Raw genomic sequence first — 6982 nt, forward strand, 5'->3', positions numbered from 1 at the left:
GCTCCCAACCTCCAAGAGGAAACAGAATCCAGAAGAACTTCCCAATATCAAGCTTCCAATCCAATCATCTCCTCCTTCCATCTGGTTAAAATATTTAAGGAGGTCCCTCCAGTTTTAAGAACAATCCTGACATCTGTGCAGTGGCTTGCCCTTGCTCCTCTGGGGAGGTTCTATTGATTATGTCTTTTGTCCCTGTCTTTTCTTCCACTCGTCTGTTGGCATAGAAAAAGACTCCTTCAATTCTATTTCCTTCATAAGTTACCTCCACACCTCTCTCCATTCTTGACCAAACATCTTGAAAAAATGTCCATGCCGGCTGTCTCCACTCCCTCACCTCCCACTCACTCTTCAATCCACTGCAATCTGGTGCTGTCCCTGCAGCGCCACTAAAACTGCTGTCTACAAGGTCACTGCAGACTGCTGAATCCAGTATGCTTGCCAGTTTGTCACTCCTTGAACTCCCTCCCTGTGACTTTGACTTTGGACTGTGATTCTGATCTGTCCTTGGGTCCTTTCCATTTTTTTCCCTTCCTCAGCTCTTCCCTTAAATGTTCCTTGGGTTTTGTTCTAGACCCTTTCTCTTATCATTCTATTCTCTCTTCTGGGATGATGTCCCACTTCCATTACCATCTATTTGTTAATGATTCTCATAGCTATAGTTCTAGTCCAGGTCTTCCTCTGAGCTTCCAACCTATGAATCCAACTGACTTCTGAACAGCTCCACTTGGATGTCCCAGAGGCACCTCAAACTCAGCAAATCTCCACCAAAATTCCTCACTTTACCTTCCTGACTGCTCAACCTCTCTCCATCGCCTGATTCATTGAATGGCATACCGTTACAACATTGCTCCAAGCCAGAAAGCCTTGACTCCTTCCTTTCACACAGTCCCTATAAGTCAACCTCCAAGTCTTGTCTATTCCACCTCCTAAATACCTACCAGATCTACTTTTTTTAAAAAAAGATTTTATTGGGGAAGGGGAACAGGACCTTACTGGGGAGCAGTTCGTACTTCCAGGACTTTTTTCCAAGTCACGTTGTTGTCCTTTCAGTCTTAGTTGTGGAGGGCGCAGCTCAGCTCCAGGTCCAGTTGCCGTTTCTAGTTGTAGGGGGCGCAGCCCACCATCCCTTGCGGAGGTTGAACTGGCAACCTTGTGGTTGAGAGGACGCACTCCAACCAACTGAGCCATCAGGGAGGCAGCTCAGCTCAAGGTGCCGTGTTCAATCTTAGTTGCAGTAGGCCGAGCCCACCATCCCTTAGGGGACTCGAGGAGTTGAACCGGCAACCTTGTGGTTGAGAGCCCACTGGCCCATATGGGAATCGAACCGGCAGCTTTCGGAGTTAGGAGCATAGAGCTCCAACCACCTGAGCCACTGGTTTAGATGCATATTCTTGGGAAATGTTGCTTCCCTGGTGATTCTTAAGCACACTTAAGTCTGAGAACTACAAATCATTCTCAAATAAAAACAAAATAAGTTTCTGCCACTCCTTGGTTCAGTGGCAATCCTCTGCCTTATAGGATAAAGTCCAAAATTTTTATAAGACTTACAAAGCCCTTTGAGAGCTAATCCAGGCTAACCATTCTAGCTCTTTCCCATAATTTCCTTCTGGAAAGCCTCTGCTTCTTTGGTCATATCCAATTACTTGGGGTTCCTGTATGTGCCTGTTCTCTCTCAACTCTAAGCTTTTGTCCACTATAGGTGTGCAAAGATTTCACTAATGCATGAATAAATTGAAACTATCCCTAGGTGTGAGGTCCTGTGCGAGGCATTGGGCAGGCAAAGAAGGGCAGACAAAGTTCTTGACTCAAATAACATAATTTAATGAGGGTGGGAGGTGAGGTTAGGTAGTAAATACCGAAGTGAAAGGGGAAGATAACCAACTGCCACAGGTCAGGCAGGCACTGAATGGGGCTTTCCTAATATTTGCTCATTTTCTCCTTACATAAACCCTTCCAAGCAAGTGTAGTATTTATTTGCTACTGAGGCTCAAAGGATTTAAGTAACTAACCCAAAATCACACAGCTGGCCGGTAGTGTTGATTGACCTCCTACTGTATGGCAGGAAATGAACATACTGGGTGCTGTGCCAAGTACTGCAGAGACAAAAAAATAGAGATGCTATGCTTGCTGTCCTGTACCCAGGTCTTCAGTTGCCATCACACACCTTCCCAGCCTCGTAGGACTGCAGAACCATGAAGAGGAATATGTCATGTTAAACTTACCCTCATCAATATGTGGGGACCTCCAGTAATAAAATGCTTATTTAGTCATTAGCTTCTGGGGAACGGGTGTGTCCTACAATATCCCCCTCTCCAAAGTTATGCTAAATTACAAAATCACCTGCAGGCAATGGAGGAGTTCCTATAAAAAAAAGCAGTTAAGCATATTTAAATGTGTGAGCAATAGTCCAATGGCAAAGTGGAATTCTGTGAGCTGAGCTTACTAAACTCGTATACTGAGTCTCTTTCCAATTTCCAGGAAAGCAGTTGTGAAAAGACACAAATTTTCCAACATTACATTTCTCCATCATTTTTATAGGGGTGGCTCTGCAATGGAAAAGGGTGCTTTAGAAAAAGAAAGTGCAAGGAGTAGTATACAGAAAAAGAACAGTGGCAGACGTTGAGTGACTATTACGTGGGGATTCTGTGCCAAGCCCTGAATTCTCACAAGTCTGTATTATTATTACCATCCCCATTTTACACATGAAGAAAGCAAAACAAAGGTTGGGCAATTTGGTCACCCAGCTTAAAGTGGCAGAGCCAGTATCATATTGAACTCAGGATTTCTGACTCAGAGCCCAGCACTTAGTCACTGTAGGGCTGCAGAGGCCCTACAGAAGGCCTCAGGAAGAAAGCATGCAGAAGAAAATCCTAAATAATGCCACGTACACCAGTCAAGTTGTTTTGACTTAAACTTTTGTTTGGTTGTCTCTCTCAGCAGAATGCAAATTCCATGAAAGCAGAGACCTGTCTTTTTAGTTGTATTCCCAGCACTTTCTATCCGTTTCTGGATCCTAATGGGTACAAGTGAAATGAATGAGGGAGTTGTGCAGTGAGTTTTCATAACTAGGGGTTAACTAGAAATTTCGGCAAGAAAGGTCTAATTCCTCTAGAAATCTAATTAAATATCAGTAACTGGTGTTACAAGTAGAGAGTAAAAATAGTGTGAATCATCCAGAATGTACTCCTCAGGGTCAGGTGCCAAAGAAAAAACATCATTCTTAAAAGGTACAGGAAAACAAGAATCACAGAACCTGTTTCGAACTTGAAATCCTTGTCAAAAATCCCCAAGAAACACATGAACTGAATTTATAACACAGATGTCTAAACTGTATGTAGTTTATTAAATTTCCTTCAGGTTCTAGCTAAAGTGAGCTGAGGACTTGAGCTGTCTCTGTGAATACTGCAGGAATAGGGAATACTGAGTTCCTGAGTACAGCAAGAAATCTGGAGGCAGAAATGGTGATGTTGTAGAAACCTTCCAGCTTCCTATTGCTGGGTCATGGCAAAGAAGATGGCACCCAAGTTTCTGCCAGCAGTCAAAGCCAAGAACCTGGTGTGAAACATATGAACACATTTGAAATGCGTCGCCTGGTATACAGAATGTAGGGAAGTATTGTCCCATTTCATAACACCATACATTCATTGAATGTACACATTGCACATACTTACAGAAGGGTCCTTTAAGCTTTTTGAGAGCAGGGATTATTGTTTTTCATCTTCATAATCTCAGCAAATAACTAAGTCCCGAGAGCTGGTGATCAGTAAGAGTTCACTGACTTATTGATGCAATAGTAACATAGTAACATAGTACTTGTCATGAGAATACCCAAAATGTGTAAATTAGGGTTCCTGAATTCCTGTTAGTTATGTAGCCTTTACATTGGTATGATAATTTCAAGTTCTTCTAACCCCATTAATGCTCCAATCTTACTTCTCTGTCCATTACTAGATTCAAGTAGGTCTCAGTGACTCGAGGATGTTTGTTTCATAGAATGAATGAGAACAAACTGAACAAAGCTTATATTCTGCTGCTGTGCCAAATATAGATAATATTTGCACTCTTCAAGTTCTTGTGATTGATTACTCCCCACTGAGGTAGAAAAGATAGAGTTGGAAGGATGGTTCTTGAAGGGTGGTCCCTTGGGCAATATCACTTCCACTTGGAAAAGTCAGGAGGACAAATACCTGAGCCCCACCCCAAGCTACTGAATTAGAAGCTCTGGGGACAGAGCCCAGGAATCACTCAATTAATGGTTTAACAAGCCCTCTAGATAATTCTGAAGTTCCCTAAAGTTTGAGAACCACAAGGCTAGAGCAGCTTTTACACCTTCAATAAGAAATATGTCACATTTATAATTATATTTCTCAACTTGAAGTCTCATGTGGCCAGATATACATTAGTAGGACTATAAAGCAGGTTTTCACAAACATGGTCATATGTAATATCTATATATGTATTAAAAACTTCAGTGAAACATTTTTAAAATAAAATTTTTTAATTCATATTCCCATAACACCTGTCTCAATTTTATTTTCTAACCTTTATCCACATGTAAATTTCTTTACATTAATTGTCGAAATACACAATATCTGGTTTGCTCTTAAAAACTGAAAATTATGTGGTAAACATGCTAACTTTTTCTGATTTTAAGAGTAATAATACTCATTTCTGCCAATCTTTTTTTCTACATATTATTTTTTACAAAGTTGATAAAACTTTTAACAAAATTTTACTGAATTTTACCTTTATAAAATTTTGCTACAGTTATCTTTTAATGATTGCACATTCATTTTAATGATTGCTGTGAGACTTTTTTTGTTTGTTTTTTGGTTATTCCAATGTCCCTCTTATTTCCTAAAAATACAATTATGGAGACAAAAAGGTGAACATTTTAAAATTTCTTGAAAGACTTTCCCATGTTCTTATCAGTCTTCATAGTTCTTCTCAATAGGTGAATATCTCACTGATACATTGTGATCCTCTATTCCTCAGTAGATGAACATCTATGACAGTTCTTAGCACAGGTGATTTTATCCCTAGCGGATATTGGGAATATCTAGAGACATTTTTGGTTGTCAACAATCATTAAAAGGTATGAATGATATCTAGTGGATAGAGGCCAGGGATTCTGCAAAACATCCTGTAATGCACAGGACAGCTCACAATATAGAATTATCAGGCCCAAAATGTCAATAGGGTGGGGTTTGAGAAATTTTGTTGTTATATATATAGCAATTACCAAAATTCACATACCTTTTGTGTTTTGAAATTAGAAATAAAAGTTCAAGTGAGGACTTACTGGATCAAAGTACATAAATATTTCTATGGCTCCTGATAATAGATTTCTACCTTGTTTTCCAAAATTATTATGTCTCTTGAAATGATTCTGTATTTATTTGTCTGCAGGCTACGGAGCATTGGTTCTACTAGAATGAATTAAATGCATCCAATTAGCACTTTACATATGGCATATCTCTAGCACAGTTCCTCTGGCTTCATCTGAGAATGATTCTAAGTTTGACTTTGGAGTGATTTAAAGTAAGTTCTAGTTTGACTCTTGTGCGATAGGTATGTTTTGTTTTAGGAGGTTTTTGATTCCAGAAATATTTTACTCTTTCTGTCTTCCTAGGGTTCTGATATACCTCATGTTGAAGTGTCTCCTGCATGATTGAAGACTCTCCAGAGTAGATACAGGAATTCCAGAGTTAAACACCACTCTAGGGAGAGGAGGAGGGAGAGTGAAAGGAGGGGGATAAAGGGGGAGCAAAGGAGCTTGTGAAGAGGTTAAGAGAAAAAGATTTGTGTACTGGTTTTTTTTTTTTTTCCCAAATGTATTCCTTTAGTCTCATCTGTTAAAAAAAAAAAAAAAAAAGAAAAAGGATAAACTACTTCATTGAAACCCTATTCTTGGAAGACTATTGAGAAGGACCAGAAGGAAGAAAAAGATCTATGTATAGAATAATAGCTCTATTAGCTGTAGTTTTCTTTTTTCCCCCAATTAATGTATTTGAGTGATTGTGTAAGGTCGCTTGTATATAGTGGTATTAGAGCAAAGAATAGTTTCAATACTTTTTTCCAATATTATCTATCGCTAGGTCAGTTTCAATACTTCAATTATCTTCCAATGACATTATGTCAGTCTTAAAATATCAAAAAACTATACTACTAAAATTTTCTAAGCTCCTTTGTTGTTCAAATCATTTTTTTCTCAGGTCTCCTTTTGAGGAGATGGTTTTTCTTTTTGGTCTTTCATCCTATTATTTTTTTCCTTTCCTTCTACTCATCCTGTTTCCCAGAATAATGAATAATTTTCTCTGAAGGAAATTAGGCATATTTTCTATCAATGTCTTAAGCTTGGCATTAACTTCTGCTGCTCACATAATTTTGAATCGCCAGAGCAGATATACTAACTAGTTTTTTTAAACTGATCCATTTGCTACTGTTTATTTTACTTTTGTAAAATATTAGGCCTCTTTTTACCTCTTAAGAATAGGGACATAAATGCATAACTTCTCATACTTCATAGCCACGCTATTGGTGCCAGAAACACTCGGATCAGTGAAAATGTGAAACATTTGGAAAATGCACCAAGCTATAGATGGTAGAAGTGTGGAGTTTTGTGCAAAACTACATTAAATTTCATCCTATTGATGGCTGTCTTAAAAGATAAGGATTTGGATGAAATTGTGATAGCCACAAGATTTTCCTTCCTGAATTTGTACCTCAAAAGAACAAACTATTGGTGTGAGAGGATTTTCCTAACCACACCAAGTCATCTCATTTCAACCAATTCAAATAGGTCATTCAGAGTAATCTCAGGGAAAGAACCGTTTCCCCACGTAAAAAACTGAAACTTGGTTTTCAGATCAAGTATCTTTCCCAAATAAAAGAAGCTGCTACATTTTCAGGCACTGTTTCCTAAGACTTACTTTTAAATTTCGAATTATCTTCAGTTAGTTAAAAAAAAAAAAAAAGTGCT

This window comes from Rhinolophus sinicus, linkage group LG15 (genome assembly GCF_036562045.2).
Source record: "Rhinolophus sinicus isolate RSC01 linkage group LG15, ASM3656204v1, whole genome shotgun sequence".
NCBI classification, from domain to species: Eukaryota; Metazoa; Chordata; class Mammalia; order Chiroptera; family Rhinolophidae; genus Rhinolophus; species Rhinolophus sinicus.